We start from the raw sequence: 20,182 nt of genomic DNA on the forward strand, positions 1-20,182 counted from the left end.
GCCCTAAGGCGGCAGCGGGGGGGGGAACCTTCCTGTCACCTGCTGCCCAATTGTTTTCAGTCCTGAGGGAGGGCAAAGGGCGCATAGCATCCGGAAGGAAGGAAGGAAGGAAGGAAGGAAGGAAAGCGCAGCACTAGTCTGCAGCTTGCTGAAAGAATAATTGCCACCTATTCATATATTGGCAAAGCAGTTCTTCCTTCTGTAACTCCCCCCACCGTGCGCGCTCTTAGATTCTGATTGCCAAACTATGTGAGAGCCTAAACTTCCAATTTGTTGGTGATAAAATATTGTCCGTTCAGCAATACATTGCTTCAAGTCTGCAATACCTGCACAATCGACTTGTAAAGGAAGCCTACTGTTGACCTTCTGATGACCAATCATGAGATAAGAGCAACCTTAATCTGGGGAGTAGTGGAAACCCCATATTATGGTAACCAAATGTTGTTTGCCTCTTAAGGAAGGACTACTTCTTACTGAGCAGCTGACATCTTGTGTAGCTTGGCCCTCAAATGCCACACTCATTTCATTCTCTGAGTCAATGTCTAAAAACCCTGCAGTCTGCCCTCGTTCAACCCTCTTGGATGCTCCCGGTGGCACAGATCCACTCCTTCCATTCCCAAAGTAGAAGAACTATTTGTGGGCGGTGGGGGCAGAAGAGACCTCTCAGAGCAAAACTAGATGAGATTCAGATGACACCTTGTCAAAAGCAGAAATTCCTGAACTTCTGAAAGACATCCGTTTGCAGTGAACTTTTCCTAGTTCTCTCTGCACCAATATCTTAGCCTAACTGTAGCCATCTTGATTTCAGCAACAAAGCTGGGTCCATACAGGAATGTAAACCAATGACAGAAACCCCTCCCATTTCTCCACCTCCTTCCAACCCTCTTGGGCCCTCTGTCATGTTACCCCTTATAAAAATATATGTACTTTTGTATGTGAAGTTTGCACATATTTTGCGTGCTTTGAGCTGAAAATAAACAGATATCTATTGGATCTCTATGTCTCTGGCTGACTGATTAGTGTGTTAGAGACAGGCAAAAAACTAGGAATTAGTCCTGGACCCTTCATATTGATTGGTCCTTGGGTGGTATAAACACCAGCCTTATTTGCATGTGGTTCCGGCCATGAGTCACAGATATTCCTGGCAGAGTTCAGCATTTGCCGGAAAGGCTGCAGACAGTCGCTCTCACCTCATGTCTTTGAAGCAGTGGGCCGCCGTAAGAACCCAGTTAGCGCTGACGAGCGAGCCTCCGCATGTGTGCTGGAAGCCAGACTTGGAAGGGGCCCGCAAGCTGACCATCCAGGGCCAAGAGCCGGGCAGCGTTTCCACCCCTCCCACGGCTTGTGAAGGGTTGCTGTGGGAAGGTGCCAGGGGCCTCCGTCCGCAGATGCCACTGGAAACAGAAAGCACAGTCCGCGTTCCCGGGAGGTCAGGAGGAGTTGGGAGCAGGCTCCCTGTTGGAGCAATGTGCCTCGCGGTCACCTCCCTCCTCCACCGGATCCTCCCAGGCCTTGATCCTCCAGGTGGCCCCTCTGGGGGAGGCCAAGAAATCTTCTACAAGAGACAGGGCCTTCTTCGCGGCGGCCCCAACACCCTGGATCCAGCTCCTGGTGGGAGCTGTGCCTGCCCCCCCAACCCAGCCCAACACTTAAGAGGCTTTGAAACACATGGTTGTTCACAGAAGCCTTCAATGACGTCCCTGCCTGATTTTATATCTTATGTTATGCCTCTTCTTCCACCTTATCTGGTAAATGATATTAAGCCTCTCGTCACATCTTTCCTAGTCTCTTGGTTGTATTTATAACCCTGTTGTTGCTGGGTTATATTTTATTTTGCTGTAAACTGTCCAGAATAGTGCACTGCACTAAAGGGGCTGGAAATAGATAGATAGATAGATAGATAGATAGATAGATAGATAGATAGATAGATAGATAGATAGATAGATAGATAGATAGATAGATAGATAGATAGATAGATAGATAGGTAGGTAGGTAGGTAGGTAGGTAGGTAGGTAGGTAGGTAGGTAGGTAGGTAGGTAGGTAGGTAGGTAGGTAGGTAGGTAAGTAGGTAGGTAAGTAGGTAGGTAGGTAAGTAGGTAGGTAGAATCTCTTGGTATAAGGAAAATTAAAAATAGCAATTTAAGAACATTAACCAGAAACCATGTCCAAAACACCCGTAAAAAACGTGGACTGTCTCGCACCCCTTGAAAGACCAGCTAACAGGTTTCATTGGGCATTACTGATTTCACTTATTCATTCAATCTACATTTCGCCTTTCTGTCTTGTAAGAGCCAAGAAGACTTACATCTTTACATTACAGTGCAGCTTAAAAACCCACCCAAAAATCACAATATTTAAAAAGTCTGCATCAGCGTAAAACAAAGACACAATTCGTAAAGTTTAAATGGATTTAAAAACATCAAGGCAACAACACAAGATGCCTGCGGTTCAAACTCTCTGATTGGTGGCCAAAAGTCCGTTTCAACAAAAGAGTCCTCGTTCCCCAAAGGGCAGGAGGGTAGGCGAGGAAGCCGCCCAGCAAGAGGCAACGTGGCACCGTGGGCCACAAAACGTTTGCCCCAAATAAAACCAATTGGTCTTCAAGATGCCACCAGATGAACAAGGGGTTTCTGTTGCTGCTCTACATAAACGGCGCTACCCTTCTGGCAAGCACCACCTGTCCTTTCCTGATGTCTTTTTAAAAGTGCCTTTTCCACCCCTAAATCAAACCAGACCCCTCCCCGTGTCCTCTGCTCGACTGGCAGGGGTGGTGTGGTGGGGCACCTCCCCTGCAGCCTTCACCTCGGCAACCATCGAGAGTGGCAGCTTCAAGAAGTGCCCGTTGGGGGCTGCCCTGGTGGAAGGAAGCCCTTCACGCCACCCAGTGCCCGCTGATTCCCAAGGCACTGCTGAGAGAAAGAGGGGCTCATCAGGATCCCCACCCTGCGCCCCGTAGGACCTGCCGCTGATGCTTCTTCATGTGTGGGTCATGCCCTGTCTCCCTCTGGTATACCTATTCTCTAAGGATGCCTGCCTGGCGTGTGCCAGCTGCAGACCCTGGCAGAACCTGGCATGGGATGGCATTCAATGTGGCCCCCAGGTGGCATGTCCTGCAGTTTGTGCAGCCTGACCCTCCCTCCACCTGGTCCTGCTTCTCCCCTGAGCCTGGCAGACGTTTCCTCTTTTCAGGAAGAGCCTCGTTCCAGGACCCTGAGGGTGACGGGCTTTGGGGGCGGCAGGGGGGGGCAGGACGACTCCAGCCATGGGCACTTACTTGCATTTGTCATCTATGGCACACATGGGCCCGATTGCAAGGAGGGCCAGGAGAGGAAGGAGCCACCTCCTCATTCTCCTGGCAATGTCCCCCCCTCCGGCTCTCTTGGCACCTGACATCACAAACTGCATTCCATACGACATCACACGGAACCACAGGCCCTCTGCCCAGTTTTCCACGGAATGTGTCAGCGGAACTGGGGCGGCTGTCTTGCGCCACCGCTGCAACGCGGCACCACCCACTCTGGGTCAAGCCAGAGGGTATGCCTATCATGTTTTTGGCAGAGGTGCTCCCTGAGCCATGAAAGGCATCTGTTTGTCACAACACATGCATACCCTCTCCTACGTGTCTTGCATTCAGTGTGCTTTACGATTGGCGCTTGGGAGGTAAATACAGGCTTAATTTGCAAGCATGGTCATGGAGTCAAGTTTCTCCACAGAAATGTGGGAAGAAAAACAGCTTTTCCCCTCCACCACTCTGTTGACCTGCTAAAGATGTCAGTCCCAGAGTGTGGAGGAGCTGATGGAAAACCAGAGAGAAACCTTTTATGGTTTACCCACGTTTATGAAACACATGCATGATTCTGCATTACCAAAACAGATTGCCAACCATGCGGATTTGGTGGGGAAGGTGTGCTTTGTCTTGGAATTCATCTCAGAGGATGCAAAATAGGTCATGTTGCTGAGAATCGTCAAACAGCCTTCACTCTTCTCATGTCTAGTTTTTAGGTTGTAGTTTTCCTGCCAGAGCAATGGCAACGGGCGTGAGAGAAGACGGCTGGGCTGGCGGATAGATTTTTACCTCCTTAATGGACACACACAAGGAAAAAAAAATCCCAAACCTGGAAATCCACAGCTTTTTACCCTTTGGCCTCCCTAGGCAGTGACCACCGGTCCCTCTTGACTCCTGCCCCAAACGGTCACCCCTCAGTTTTGTATAGATTTCGACTCTTGATTTTTGGTACTAGAAATCTCAGAATCCCCAGCCTGCATGGTGACTGACAGGGATTCTGGTAACTGTAGTCCAAAAAAAAAAAAGAATCTTTCCCACGCTGAGTAGGAACTCTTGGGAGATGCAGTCCCCAAGCATAAGATCTCCAGGCAGAGAAAGGCAAAATCAAAGAATCATAGTCTTGTGAAAAGTCCTGGCAAAGCAGCTCCCATGTTCTCTAGACTCACAAAGAGAGTATGGCGTAATAAGAAGTTGACGACACATACGAAAATCCAGGTCTATTTAGAGCCTGTGTCCTGAACACACTCCTGTACTGCAGCGAGTCCTGGACCCTTTGTGCACGGCAGGAGAGAAAGCTGAACATGTTCCATATGCGTTGCCTCCAACAGATTTTTGGTATCACCTGGCAGGACAAAGTTCCAAATAGAGTAGTCCTAGAACGAGCTGGAATTTTCAGCATGCATACATTACTGAAACAGCGACGTCTACGTTGGCTTGGGCACGTCATGAGAATGGCTGATGGTCGGATTCCAAAGGACCTCCTGTATGAAGAATTAGTGCAGGGAAGCCGCCCCCGAGGGAGATCACAGCTGCGTTACAAGGACACCTGCAAGTGGGATCTGAAGGCCTTAGGAATGGACCTCAACAGATGGGAAACCTTGACGTCTGAGCGTTCAGCCTGGAGGCAGGTGGTGAATCACGGCCTCTCCCATTTTGAACAGAACCTTGTCCAGCAGGCCGAGGCAAAGAGGCAGTCCCGAAACGAGCAAAACCAGGTGTTACATACAGCACTGATGTTACCTGTCTGTCATGGGTTGGAGGGAAAGTTCCATCCTATGGGGAGTGGAAGGCGGGACATCAGGAGGAGGGGCTGTACTGTATATATATGTGGAGTTTGTGTGGAGAAGTTAGAAGAAGCTGGAGGAAGAGCTGAGAGAAGAAGCTGGAGTGGGAGTCTGTGTGTCAGACAGGGTACTACTGTGTGTCAGTCAGTACCAACCTGATAGGTTCAGGTGTCTGTATGGTTAGCCAGAACTGATAGGTTCAGGGTCTGTGCTTCATTTAAAGGTGTTCTGTGTGAACCAAACTGGTGTATGTATGATTGAGACTAAGCCACGTTACTGTATCTTATTCACTTGATCATTTTATTTTTCCCTGTGTGTTATTTAAATAAACCTTGTTCTTTTATTTGTTAAAAATCCATTCCTGGTCTGTGTGACTCCTTACAGGGAATGGTTGGTGGCAGCTTAGTGAAAGTGTGGCATCCTCCAGTAGGTCTGGGTTTGTCACATTGATTGGTGTCCAGCGTGTGGGATACGACTGGTCCAGTTGTCCAGTGATCCAGCAAAGCCTTGGCAAGTGTGCCCAGAGCAAGGGGGGTCTAGTCAGGGACAATCTGAGAGCGCGTAGGTAATCTTCTAGGCTTACCTCACGGGGAGGTAGGCTAGTGGAAGAACGTGTGACCTCAGTTTGGGGACTAGATTAGGGAGCTCTGAGGCAACCTGTTTTGGCGGGAAAAGCTGAGGCAAAGCTGAGTGAAGTAGCAGTGATCTAGCTTGTCTGCTGAGAGGCCTAGCAGAGGGGGGTAGACTCTGGCTGGCAACAGTTGCAAGTTAGTGCTGAAGAACAGCAGCAATCTAGAGAAGGCTGGTTCTGAGGCAAAAGAGAAAAAAAAAGTGGTCGCTTTATTTTGAGGCTTGACTTTTGAAAGCAGCCTGTTCTGGGGGGGGATTATGCCCTTGACTCGAAGCCGAATGGCAGAAATGGGTGAAGCGAGGGAACCCCAGGTAGACCAAGGTTCTGAGGATGAATTTGGCTCAGTGCAGGATGAGAGCACGGGAGAACAGAACCCAGAACTCAGGAAAACGCTCCTAGCCCAACAGCATGAACTGAGGATGAGGGAATTAGACTTAAGAGAAAGAGCTGAAATCAGTCAGGCAGAGGCAGATGCCAAGAAAAGGGGAATGGCCATGAGGATGAAAGAGATGGAACTGAAACACAGAATTAGAATGGCACAATTAGAATTAACATTCCTAAATAAGAGAAATAACAATTTATCAGTTGAAGAAATTTCGGAAAGAGAAAAGTATGAGGCTCAGGCCAGACAAAGTGAGCAAGATCTTGAAAAATATAATCAGCAAAAAGACATTAAATTAAAAGAAATCAGAGATAAGATTGAAGAAAAAGTAAAAGAGATAAAAGCTAGGGCTGAGGAAGAAATTTTACAGATCAGGGCTGAGTTTGAGGCTAAGAAAAAGGAGCTGGATTTGAGAATAAAAGAGAAGAAATTGCAGCTAGAAAAGAAACCAAAAGAAGGCACACAGGTTAAGGCACAACATCAAAACCTGAATTATTCTGAAGAAAACATGAGGGAAACATGGGACCCTAAGGACTCCAAAGGGTTAGTTCAGAGCCCGCCAGAAATGGGCGGCCATTTTGTTGATAAAACGTCTGGGCAGAGCCAGTCAAGACCTCAGATTTTGGAGGGAAAACCAAAACCAGATGAGAAAGACTCCAAGTACAGCAGAAAATGTTATTTCTGTCAGGGAAAGGGCCATCTAATCTCAGGGTGTGAGAAATGGAAGCAGATAAAGGGAAATGTGCCTCATGATTTGAGTGGAACCAAGCCAAAAGCTGTGTTCTGTGTCCAGAAAGAGCAAAGCTCCTTGTCACTGAGGGAGCCTGTTGCCATGGCTACTCAATCTGGAACAGTTACATCTGCTGATCAGGCTGAGGAAAATGGTCCTCTTGTGGAGGTCAAGCGCTGCTTGCTAGTGAGAACAGATTCACAGTTGTTTGAAACCGCAGGGGTGGACGTAGGAATACTTGACCATCAGTATAGGGGGCTAAGGGATACTTGTTCCCAGGTGACCCTGTGCCATCCAGATATTATACCTAGGGAGTATATAATCCCAAATGAGAGCATAAAGGTGGCAGGGATTGAGGGACAGGTGATCTCGCTGCCAGTAGCTGAGGTACCTGTGAACTTTCAAGGCTGGAGGGGAGTTTGGCGGCTAGCGATTTCATCGACTCTGCCAGCAGCCGTGCTCGTGGGAAATGACCTGGCTGAACATGTGAAACGGGTGCTAGTGATTACACGTTCACAAGCTACCACGGGGACAGTTCAGGGGGGCACTGATGAGCCCGAGATGGAAGCAGAGGGGAGTTCCGAAGCTGTGGTGGACACCTTAACCACCGACAGCCGATTTGGCCAGGAGCAGAAGGCAGACGCCACTCTCCAAAAGTGTTTTGAACAGGTGACAGACGTCCAGCTAACACCTGAAACCCCAGTGAGATTTCGAGAGGAAAAGGGAATTTTATATAGAGAGACCCTGAGGAATATCTCAAAAGGGGGAGATGGGATCAGAAGTCAGCTGGTGGTACCTGAAAAGTATCGCCCCATGATCTTAAAAAGGGGGCACTCTGACATGTTTGCTGCGCACTTAGGGGTGAACAAAACACAGCAGAGAATCACACAGAATTTTTACTGGCCTGAAATAGGGAAGCAGATCAAGGAGTTCTGTAAACAATGTGATGTGTGTCAGAGGCAGGGGAATAACCGTGACAGGACCAAAGCAAAGTTGTGCCCTTTGCCTGTGATTGACACTCCGTTCAAATGCATAGGGGTGGATATTGTGGGACCTTTGCCCAAGGCCACAAAAAGGGGGAACAGGTTCATTCTCACCATTGTGGACCATGCCACGAGGTACCCTGAAGCCATTCCCTTGACTAACATTGAAACTAACACAGTGGCAGATGCCTTGGTGGGGTATATGTCCAGGATGGGATTTGCCTCAGAAATAATCACAGATTTGGGCGCATCGTTTACATCAAAGCTCATGAAACGGTTGTTACATAACAGCACTGATGTTACCTGTCTGTCATGGGTTTGGAGGGAAAGTTCCATCCTATGGGGAGTGGAAGGCGGGACATCAGGAGGAGGGGCTGTACTGTATAAATATGTGATGCCTGTGTGGTGAAGAGTAGATGCTGAGACAGACTGTGAGACACTGGGTTGGGACGAAGCAGCAGCTGGGGAAGAAGAAGCTGTTGTGGGAGTCTGGGTGTCTGACAGGGTACTACTGTGTGTCAGAGTACCAACCTGATAAGTTCAGGTGTCTGTGGGTTAGCCAGAACTGATGGGTTCAGGGTCTGTGCTTTAAGTTAAAGGTTCTAGGTGAACCAAACTGTATGCTTGTGTGTGTGAGAATAAGCCACGTTACTTTATTTTATTCACCTGATTGTTTTATTTACCCTGTTTGTATTTAAAATAAACCTTATTCTTTTATTGTTTAAAAATCCATCCCTGGTCTGTGTGACTTATTATAGGGAATGGTTGGTGGCAGCTTAGTGTAACTGTGTGACATATCCCAGTAGGTCTGGGTTTGTCACATTGATTGGTGTCCAGCGTGTGGGATACGACTGGTCCAGTTGTCCAGTGGTCCAGCAAAGCCTTGGCAAGTGTGCCCAGAGCAAGGGGGGTCTAGTCAGGGACAGTCTGAGGCGCGTAGGTAATCTTCTAGGTGTACCTCACGGGGAGGTGCGCTAGTAGAAGAACGTGCCCACTGGGGAGACTTAGATTAAGGTGCTCTGAGGCAGCCTAGTTTTGGCGGGAAAAAGCTGAGGCAAATCTGCGTAGCAACAGCGAGCTAGCTTGCCAGCTGAGAGGCCCAGCAGAGGGGGGTAGGCTCTGACTCGATACTGTTGCAAGTAGTGCTGAAGAACAGCAGCAATCTCTAGGGAGAGCTGGTTCTGAGGCAAAAAGGAAAAAAAGTGATCGTTTTATTTTGAGGCTTGACTTTTTAAAGCAGCCTGTTCTGAGGGGGGGTTATGCCCTTGACTCGAAGCCAAGTAGCAGAAATGAGTGAAGTGAAAGACCCCCAGATTGACCAAGGTTCTGAGGATGAATTTGGCTCAGTGCAAGGTGACAGCACAGGAGAGCAGGACCCAGAACTCAGGAAAATACTCCTAGCCCAACAGCATGAACTGAGGGTGAGGGAAATGGAGCAAAGGGAAAGAGAGAAACAGCGGCAATTTGAAGAAAGAATGGAGAGAGAGAAAATGGCGTTTGAATTAAGAAAACTGGAACTGATGAACCAGAACAATAATAATAATAGGGATTCTGAGGGAGGCCAATTGTCTAAGGCTGACCTGAAGAAATTCCCTGTGTACCACAAGGGAGATTGTCCTGAGGTGTTCTTTTCCTTAGTGGAAAGAGCGTTTGTGGACTTCTCAGTGAGGGAAACTGAGAAGATGACCATCATGCGGTCTTTAATCAGTGGTAGCCTGGCTGAGGTTTATGCCGAGATGCCTGAGGGACTGATGAAAGATTTTGCAGAGTTTAAAAAACTGGTCTTTGCCAGACATGGGATAAATGCAGAGCAGCTGAGACAAAGGTTCAGGTCCCTCACCAAGAAGCCAGAGCAGACTTTTACCCAAGTGGGGGCCCAATTGGTGAGGCTGCTTGAGAAATGGCTATCGCAGGAAGGGACAGAGACCTATGAACAGCTTAAAGACTTGATAGCCCTGGAACAGTTCTATTCAGTTCTGCATGGGGAATTGAAATTCCAGGTGAGGGAAAGGAAACCGAAATCTGTGGCAGCAGCCGCAGAAATCGCGGATTTTATCTCCCAAATAAGAAAGCCCTTGGGTGAGGGGAAATCTGTAGGTAAACCCAAAGAAACCTACAGCAAGTACTCTCAGGGACCAGGGAAAAGCCAGCAAGGGGGAGGGGCCCATGGTGAAGGGAAGCCCTCAGAAATGAAACCAAGACCTCAGATTTTGGAGGGAAAACCAAAACAAGATGAGAGAGAATCAAAATATACCAGAAAATGCTATTTCTGTCAGGGAAAGGGTCATCTAATCTCAGAGTGTGAGAAATTAAAGCAGCTAAAAGGAATGGTGCCTCAGAATTCTAGTGGGACCAAGCCAAAAGCTGTGTTCTGTGTCCAGAAAGAGCAAGGCTCAGTGTCACAGAGGGAGCCTGTTGCCATGGCTACTCAGTCTGGGACAGCTGCCTCTGCTGATCAGGCTGAGGAAAATGGTCCTCTTCTGGAGGTAAAGCGCTGCTTGCTGATAAAAACAGATTCTCAGTTGTTTGAGACAGCAGGGGTGGACGTAGGAATACTTGACCGTCAGTATAGGGGGCTGCGGGACACGTGTTCCCAGGTAACCCTGTGCCATCCAGATATCATCCCTAGGGAGTTTATAATCCCACATGAGAGCATGAAGGTGGCAGGGATTGAGGGGCAGATAATCTCTCTGCCAGTAGCAGAGGTACCTGTCAACTTTCAAGGCTGGAGGGGAGATTGGCGGATAGCGATTTCATCGACTCTGCCAGCAGCCGTGCTCGTGGGAAATGACCTGGCTGAACATGTGAAACGGGTGCTAGTGATTACACGCTCACAAGCCACCACAGGGACAGTTCAGGGGGGTAATGATGAGCCAGAGACGGAAGCAGGTGGGGGAAGTTCAGAAGCTGTGGTGGAAACCTTAACCACAGACAGCAGATTTGGACAGGAGCAAAAGGCAGACGCCACTCTCCAAAAGTGTTTTGAACAGGTGACTGACGCCCAGCTAACACCTGAGACCCCAGTGAGATTTCTGGAGAAAAAGGGGATTTTATATAGAGAAACCCTGAGGAATATCTCAAAAGGGGGAGATGGGATCAGAAGTCAGCTGGTGGTACCTGAAAAGTATCGCCCCATGATCTTACAAAGGGGGCACTCTGACATGTTTGCTGCACACTTAGGAGTGAACAAAACACAGCAGAGAATCACACAGAATTTCTACTGGCCTGACATAGGGAAGCAGATCAGGGAGTTCTGTAAACAATGTGATGTGTGTCAAAGGCAGGGGAATAACCGCGACAGGACTAAAGCAAAGTTGTGCCCTTTGCCTGTGATTGACACTCCGTTCAAATGCATAGGGGTGGATATTGTGGGACCTTTGCCCAAGGCCACAAAGAGGGGGAACAGGTTCATTCTAACAATTGTGGACCATGCCACAAGGTATCCTGAAGCCATACCCTTGACTAATATTGAAACTAACACAGTGGCAGATGCTTTGGTGGGGTATATGTCCAGGATGGGATTTGCCTCAGAGATAATCACAGATTTGGGCGCATCGTTCACATCAAAGCTCATGAAACGCTTATGGCAGATCTGTGGAATTAAGCACAAGGAAACCACTGCTTATCATCCTGAAAGCAATGGGTTAACTGAGAAGTTCAATGGGACTCTAATGCGCATGATTAGGGCTTACTTGGCAGAGAATCCAAACAATTGGGACCAGAAGCTGCAATCCCTTTTGTTTGCTTATCGATCAGTGCCACAAGCCAGTACCGGGTTCAGTCCATTCGAACTTTTATTTGGGAGAAGGGTGAAAGGGCCCCTTGATTTGATCAAACAAAATTGGGAGCAGATCACCCAGGATGACCCACAAGACGTTGTGACTTACATAGACACCTTGATGAATGACCTAAGGAGAAATCTAGAGCTGGCAGCAGAAAACCTGCAAGCTCAGAAGGTCAGACAGAAAACATGGTATGACCACAAAGCTAGAGAGAGGCACTTTGACCCAGGGGAGGAAGTGCTTTGGCTTAGGCCCTGCAGAGAGAATAAACTGCAGCTCAAATGGGCAGGACCATATAGGGTCATTTCCAAGATGTCAGACCTGAACTACCTAATAGAGCAGGAGGAGAACCAAGCAAGGAGGGTGGTTCATGTGAATGCCCTAAAACCCTACTACAGAGGGGAACAGAGGGTTTTATTCGCGATAAAAGCAGCTGAGAGTGAGGAAGCTGAATTACCCTTCTGGGAGGGTAGAGGGGAAGTAAAATACAACCCAGAGGAGGTAAAGATCAGTCCTGCACTCACCCAAGACCAGCAGCAAGAACTAAAAATGCTGCTTAGAAAATATCAACAGGTGTTTTCCAACAAGCCGGGGATAGTGAAGGGAGTGATGCATCGGATCCACACAGGGGATGCACCCCCGCAGGCAGTATCCCCATACCGAGTAACGGGACCCTATAGGGACAAGGTGCGGAAGGAGCTGGACGAAATGCTGAGGGAGAACATAATCGTCCCCTCTTCTAGCCCTTGGTCCTCTCCAATAGTCCTTGTGGACAAGCCTGATGGGAGCATTAGGTTTTGTGTTGATTACAGGAAGTTAAACCGTGTAACCACTCCTGATGCCTACCCAATGCCCAGGCTAGACAACCTGATTGAAACCATAGGGGGTTGTCGGTTCATCTCATCATTGGACCTGGTAAAGGGATATTGGCAATTAAGAATTGATCCCAGGGATCAAGAAAAAACTGCCTTTTGCAGCCCTTTTGGTCTCTATGAATTTCGAGTCCTGAGCTTTGGTCTCAGAAATGCACCAGCCACATTCCAAAGGCTGATGGACCAGACCTTGGCAGGGCTCAGTGACTTTACAGTGGCCTACATTGATGACATAGGGATCTTCAGTAATACCTGGGAAGATCACCTGATACACCTGGAGTTAGTGCTGCAGAGGTTAAGTGCAGCAGGGCTAACAGTAAAGGCCAGCAAGTGTCAGCTGGGTAGCCCAGAAATAAAATACTTAGGTCACATGGTAGGGGGAGGAATGATAAAACCCCTGGAGGCCAAAATAGAAGCTGTTCGAGATTGGCCTAGACCCACCACCAAGAGAAAAGTCAAATCATTTCTTGGGTTGGTGGGCTACTACAGAAAGTTCATCCCGAGGTTTAGCGAGATTGCGGCTCCGCTGACCGATCTGACGAAGAAGACGGCTGATGACCGCATCCCGTGGACCAGCGACTGTGAGGCGGCGTTCCAGAGGTTGAAGGAGGCGTTAATCAACTATCCTGTCCTGCGTGCTCCAGACTTCGACCGGGAGTTCATAATCTACACCGATGCGTCTAACAGCGGGGTAGGAGCAGTTCTGTGCCAGGAGGATGAGAATGGTGACCAGCATCCAGTGTCCTACCTGAGTAGGAAACTTCAAAAAGGTGAGAGACATTTGGCAACCGTGGAGAAGGAGTGTTTGGCCATAGTCTACGCGATCCAGAAGGCCAAGCCTTACATCTGGGGAAGACATTTTATTCTGTGTACTGACCATTCACCATTGCAATGGTTAAAGACTATGAAAACCCACAATAGCAAACTTATGAGGTGGGCTTTGAACTTACAGGACTATGACTTTGAAGTGAAGGTGGTCAGAGGGTCAGTGAACTGTGTTGCTGACGCCTTATCAAGAAGACCTGAAAGACTGAAGACGGCGAAAGAACATGGACTATATGTATATAATGAAAACAAAAAGTTAAAATGTACCTGGTTTTGAATTTGGTTGGTATTAATAAAGGTAAATTGATGTACTGTATATGGTAAAATGTTTAAATGCATATTTGCTATGGTTAACTTGGAGTGTAAGTATATGTAAGTATTATATGGTATGTATAAATGTTGTTGTGTATTTTATGCAGGTTGTTTTTTTGGTGAAAAGCACGTTAGCTTTCCCCCTACAAAACAACTTTTAAAGAGGGGAGGTGTTACATAACAGCACTGATGTTACCTGTCTGTCATGGGTTTGGAGGGAAAGTTCCATCCTATGGGGAGTGGAAGGCGGGACATCAGGAGGAGGGGCTGTACTGTATAAATATGTGATGCCTGTGTGGTGAAGAGTAGATGCTGAGACAGACTGTGAGACACTGGGTTGGGACGAAGCAGCAGCTGGGGAAGAAGAAGCTGTTGTGGGAGTCTGGGTGTCTGACAGGGTACTACTGTGTGTCAGAGTACCAACCTGATAAGTTCAGGTGTCTGTGGGTTAGCCAGAACTGATGGGTTCAGGGTCTGTGCTTTAAGTTAAAGGTTCTAGGTGAACCAAACTGTATGCTTGTGTGTGTGAGAATAAGCCACGTTACTTTATTTTATTCACCTGATTGTTTTATTTACCCTGTTTGTATTTAAAATAAACCTTATTCTTTTATTGTTTAAAAATCCATCCCTGGTCTGTGTGACTTATTATAGGGAATGGTTGGTGGCAGCTTAGTGTAACTGTGTGACATATCCCAGTAGGTCTGGGTTTGTCACAACGGTTATGGCAAATCTGTGGAATTAAACACAAGGAAACCACTGCCTATCACCCTGAAAGTAATGGGTTAACGGAGAAGTTCAATGGGACTCTGATGCGCATGATTAGGGCTTACTTGGCAGAGAATCCAAACAATTGGGACCAGAAGCTGCAATCCCTTTTGTTTGCTTATCGATCAGTGCCACAAGCCAGTACCGGGTTCAGTCCGTTTGAACTTTTGTTTGGGAGAAGGGTGAAAGGGCCCCTTGATTTAATCAAACAAAATTGGGAGCAGATCACCCAGGATGACCCACAAGATGTTGTGACATATATAGACTCTTTAAGGAATGACCTAAAGAGAAACCTAGAGCTAGCAGCAGAAAACCTGCAAGCTCAAAAGGTCAGAAAGAAAGCTTGGGATGACCAGGAAGGCAGGAAGAGGCACTTTAACCCAGGGGAGGAAGTGCTGTGGCCTAGGCCCTGCAAAGAAAGCAAGTGTCAGCTGGGTAGCCCAGAAATAAAATATTTGGGTCACATAGTAGGGGGAGGAGTGATAAAACCCCTAGAGGCCAAAATAGAAGCAGTTCGTGATTGGCCTAGACCCAACACCAAGAAAAAAGTCAAATCATTTCTTGGGTTGGTGGGCTACTACAGAAAGTTCATCCCGAGGTTTAGCGAGATTGCGGCTCCGCTGACCGATCTGACGAGGAAGAAGACTGATGACCGCATCCCGTGTACCAGCGACTGTGAGGAGGCGTTCCAGAGGTTGAAGGAGGCCCTCATCAACTATCCAGTGCTGCGTGCTCCAGACTTCGACCGGGAGTTCATCATCTACACCGATGCGTCTAACAGCGGGGTAGGAGCAGTTCTTTGCCAGGAGGATGAAAATGGTGACCAGCATCCAGTGTCCTACCGGAGTAGGAAACTCCAGAAAGGTGAGAGACATTTGGCAACCGTGGAAAAGGAGTGCCTGGCCATAGTCTACGCGATCCAGAAGGCCAAGCCTTACATCTGGGGAAGACATTTTATTCTGTGCACTGACCATTCACCATTGCAATGGTTAAAGACAATGAAATCCCACAATAGCAAACTTATGAGGTGGGCTTTAAACCTGCAGGACTATGACTTTGAAGTGAAGGTGGTCAGAGGGTCAGTGAACTGTGTTGCTGACGCCTTGTCAAGAAAACCCGAAGAATGAAGACGGCGAAAGAAACATGGACTATGTATATATTTTGGTGACCAAAGGTTAAATGTACTTGTTTATTAAACATGCCTGGTTTGTATGAATAAAGGTAACTTGATGTATTGTAAATGGTAAATGTTTAAATGCTTAATTGATATGTTTATCCTAGAGTAAGTATGGTATTGTATGTTATTTATATAACTGTTTTTGTATGTTCTGGATCCAGGTTGTTTTTTGGAGAAAAGCACCTTAGCTTTCCCCCTACAAAACAACTTATAAAGAGGGGAGGTGTTACATACAGCACTGATGTTACCTGTCTGTCATGGGTTGGAGGGAAAGTTCCATCCTATGGGGAGTGGAAGGCGGGACATCAGGAGGAGGGGCTGTACTGTATATATATGTGGAGTTTGTGTGGAGAAGTTAGAAGAAGCTGGAGGAAGAGCTGAGAGAAGAAGCTGGAGTGGGAGTCTGTGTGTCAGACAGGGTACTACTGTGTGTCAGTCAGTACCAACCTGATAGGTTCAGGTGTCTGTATGGTTAGCCAGAACTGATAGGTTCAGGGTCTGTGCTTCATTTAAAGGTGTTCTGTGTGAACCAAACTGGTGTATGTATGATTGAGACTAAGCCATGTTACTGTATCTTATTCACTTGATCATTTTATTTTTCCCTGTGTGTTATTTAAATAAACCTTGTTCTTTTATTTGTTAAAAATCCATTCCTGGTCTGTGTGACTCCTTACAGGGAATGGTTGGTGGCAGCTTAGTGAAAGTGTGGCATCCTCCAGTAGGTCTGGGTTTGTCACACCAGGGAGCTGGACAGGGGACAGACTGTATTTGTCTCCAGGGCAGAAGGGATGGTCACTCTCGAATTGGTCTCCTCAGCCACACTAGACGCTGTTCCAAGTCCTCTATTCAGAGCATGTCACCATAGTCTTTTGAGACTGAAGGATGCCTAACAGTCTTGTGAATTTGGATGGGGCCTCGAAGGCCATCAAACCTCCTGCTCAAGGCAGGAATACAAATCAAAAGGTATTTGCCAGTTGGCTGTCTAATTCTCTCTTGAAGGCCTCCAGTGTTGAAGCGCTCACCACCTCCCCTTGAGGTCATGGGTTTTGTTGTCACACTGCTCTAACAGTTGGCGAGTTATTCCTGGTATTCAACCGAAATCTAATTTCCTGTCGCTTGAGCCTATTGTTGCGTGTCCTGCACTCTGGGATGATCAAGAACAGATCCTGCCCCTCCTCTGTAGGACAGCCTTTCAACTAGAAGCCACCATCTGTCTTCTTCTCTCCAGGCTAAACACAACCAGTTCTTTCAGTTTTTCCTCCTAAGGCTTGGTTTTCCAGTCTCCTGGTCGCCCTCCTAGCTCCACTTTGACAGCATCCTTCTTGAAGTGGGGATGTCCAGAACTGGCCACAGGACTCAAGCCGAGGCCTAACCAGCGCTGACTAGAGTGCTCCTGAACGGAATGGAAGAATACAAAGGGCTGTCGGACAGAAATTGAGAGGAGCCCAGGTCAGATCCCTGGGGAACTGCTCCATTGATAAAGCAGGTGCATTCAAAGTCCTGTTTCTTGTCCACACGATGCAAAGGCTGAATCGAATCTGCCCAGCCCTTTTTTGCTTGCAAGCCAGCCTTTTTCTCTCCTGCTGAGAGGCTCCGGCCTTTTTCTTGCCAGAAAGATGCAAAGGGCATCTTTTTCTTGTGCAGAGGGGGGCAGGAGAGGGGTGGTCTGTAGAGGAAGAGGGGGAAGAGCAGGAGCAGCACATGAGCAGCACCCGCCCACCCACCCCTCCGTAATGGCATCACGAGGGTTTCCACAGTGTGTGCATGTTTGGCCTGGGTAAGGTGAAGAACCAGAGAAAGAATTAGGACACAAAGATGGAGACCAACAAAACCCAGAGGAACTATGGGACTTTGTGGCTATAAGCCCTCATTGTGAGAAATTCAACGCTTGCACTGAACGTTTTGAACTATGCTTTCAGTAAATTGATAAAAAAAACATCTGCTGCTAATTGAGGGAGTGGAGCAAACGCAGGGGTTAGGAAGACCCCGGTACGAGGATCCTCCTGAGCAAGCAGATGCCACACCTGTCCACTAAGTGATGGAAGACCCTTTAAGCATTCCATACTTCACATTTGGTGATAAGGACCACATATCTGGAGGGAGACAAAGAAACATCTAATGTGCAGGCCCAGCTAGCAACCTGCCTTAAAAGAACATTAAAAGAGGGTTCCAGCCAACTCTATTTTGTCTGCTGAGACCGAAAGGCTTTTGGAACCAACTACTTTTTCTTTGGAACTTGGACGATGCAAATAATTCTTCTCTCTTTGGTGAGTATGTATGTGGTGTGAAGGTGCTGAATGCACGAAACCCCTTTATTTAGAATTGTAATCAACAGGTAATAAAGTATATTCACTTTGCATTTATTAATGTGTTTTGTGAGGTCCTTTGCTGTTTAATATTGTTCTTTTTGTGATACAAAGATCTAGTGGTCACCCTTTTGTGACATGTTTGCAGAAACAAGCCCATTCCTAGAGCAAGGGAGCTCCTTAAAAGGCCAAGGGGCCCCAAGAGCAAACTTCAGAACTTTAGGGCCAGGGAATTGACTTCACACCCAGAGTCTTGAAGGGAAGAAAAACCTCTTTACTGATCGTTCCCGCCTCTTCTCCCAGTTCGAGGGGACCTCTCAGGTGCACCAGACACGGAGTGCCGCCACAGGACAGTCCCTGACGGAGTCAGTCAGCTGCCCTTGAGGGAGTGCAGTGTGGGTTCCTTCCCTGCTATGCCTCCAAAGCCCCCAACCGTGGCAACTGGCCCTTGGTTGGTTGGTTGGTTGGTTCATTCATTCATTCGGTTGGTTGGTTGTTTGGTTGTTTGGTTGTTTGGTTGGTTTGCTGGCTGGCTGGCTGGCTGGCTCGTTCGCTCGTTCGTTCGTTCGTTCGTTCGTTCGCTCATTCATTCGTTCATCTTTTATACCACCCATCCAGCTGCCAGGGCTACTCTGGGTGGTTTATGACTCAAAAACAAATAAGCAATAATATAAAAAAAATAACCATTATGGCAATTAAAAAAATCAAAATTAAACATCAAATAGACATAAACAAGAAACATAACTCAAAACTAGAAATAATGAAGGTAATTTAAAGGCAAGGTGGCAGAAGAGATCGTATAAAATGCTGAAACCACCACTGTGTTCCAATGTTATAGACTCCAGGAAGGCCTGCCTACAAAGCCATGTTTTCGATGATGGTTTAAAGCTTCCCAGCGAAGGGGGCAGGTGAATTTCGAGGGGCGATTGTTCCATACATGAGGAGCAACCACCAGGAAGGCCCAGTCCTTGGCCTTCTCTTCACAGGCCTCTTTCCGAGTCAGTGTTCTCAACTGCCCGGCCTGGGAAGATCCCGTGGGACAGGCCAGTCTCCTTGGAAGGCGGCGTTCTGCCTCACCCACTTGAGCAGCATGGTCCAACTTCCCCCAGAACTGGCTAGGCTCTCCGGCAGAGTGCAGTATGGAAGGTGGCAGAGGAGCAGGGCGACCCGACCGACAAAGAGCAGGCTGTCCGGGGGATCTCTGCGGCCGAGCCCCTGGCCCCTGCTGTGCCCTCTGCCAGTGGCGAACTCCAACTCTCTCAGTGCCCAGCCTCATCCTGGCGAACCCGAGCAACCTCTTCAGATGGCACCAGAAGCCCCTCCCTCCCTGTACCCGGTGTTCGGACCACAGTGGCGGATGGCCTCTCAGCTGTCCGTGGAGCGCTCCAGCAACAGCAGCCCCTCTCAGGCCTCAAACCACCTCCCAGTCATGGAGTCAGCCCAAGGGTGCTCCTCTCCTGCTTCATGCACCTCCTCTGGCCTCCAGGCATCATCCATAGCTCCACCACCAAGACCCCGGCCCACAGGGGAACTGGGGGTCAGAAATTTTGCCCTGACTCTCAGGGAGGCGGAGAGAGTCCACTCCCACCAGCAGGAGAGACTGGGGCCGTGCCAGCTGGGAGGGAAGAGAAAGAGTCTACAAGAGGAAGGCAATGAAAGAAAGTGGGGAGTGGGGTGTCTGTGAGGGGAAAAGAGGGAAAGCCAGCTAGTTGCTCAAAAGGACGCCCTGCAGACCTTGGCCACAGACTTCCAGACCGTCCCAGTCCAGCTTCTGGGACTGTTGGGTATTTCTCCAGATGACCACTTCCCGAACGTGGAGGCTCATCCTCTGACCGCGAGAGATGCCTCCGGCTGTCTGAGGGGGGCCCTGAAGACCGCTCCCGTGGGCATGAAAAAGGCACCCACCCTGTCAAGGCCAGATGCTGGCAGGGCATCATCCTGGCAAAGAAACCTCACCGGCAGGGGATCCTCTGTCCCCCGGGTTCTTTCAGGGGCTCCGGACCACGGAAGGTCCCGGGACCCTGCACATCTGGCCACGTGGGATTGTACTGATCAAATCTTTAGCATTCTCCCTCTGAGCGTGTTGGCTGCACACACACCCCCAATCCATGGCCTATTAGCACAATGCATCCGCTGCTGTGATGCTCCGGGGGTCTGTGGTGGGCTGTCTGCCCTTGGCCCCTTGGCCCTTGGCCCCTGGTCCCTGGCTGGCCCAAGGGAAACGGTGACCCCTGTGCCCCAGGAGGGTGCAGAATGGGAGGATCCAGGGAGAAGGGAAGAGGAAGATGAGGAGGAGGAAGAAGGGAGGCATTTGCTGCCCTCGGCTGCATCTAAGGGAGAAGAAGCC

The sequence above is a fragment of the Pogona vitticeps genome, chromosome 5 (genome assembly GCF_051106095.1).
Source record: "Pogona vitticeps strain Pit_001003342236 chromosome 5, PviZW2.1, whole genome shotgun sequence".
NCBI lineage: Eukaryota > Metazoa > Chordata > Lepidosauria > Squamata > Agamidae > Pogona > Pogona vitticeps.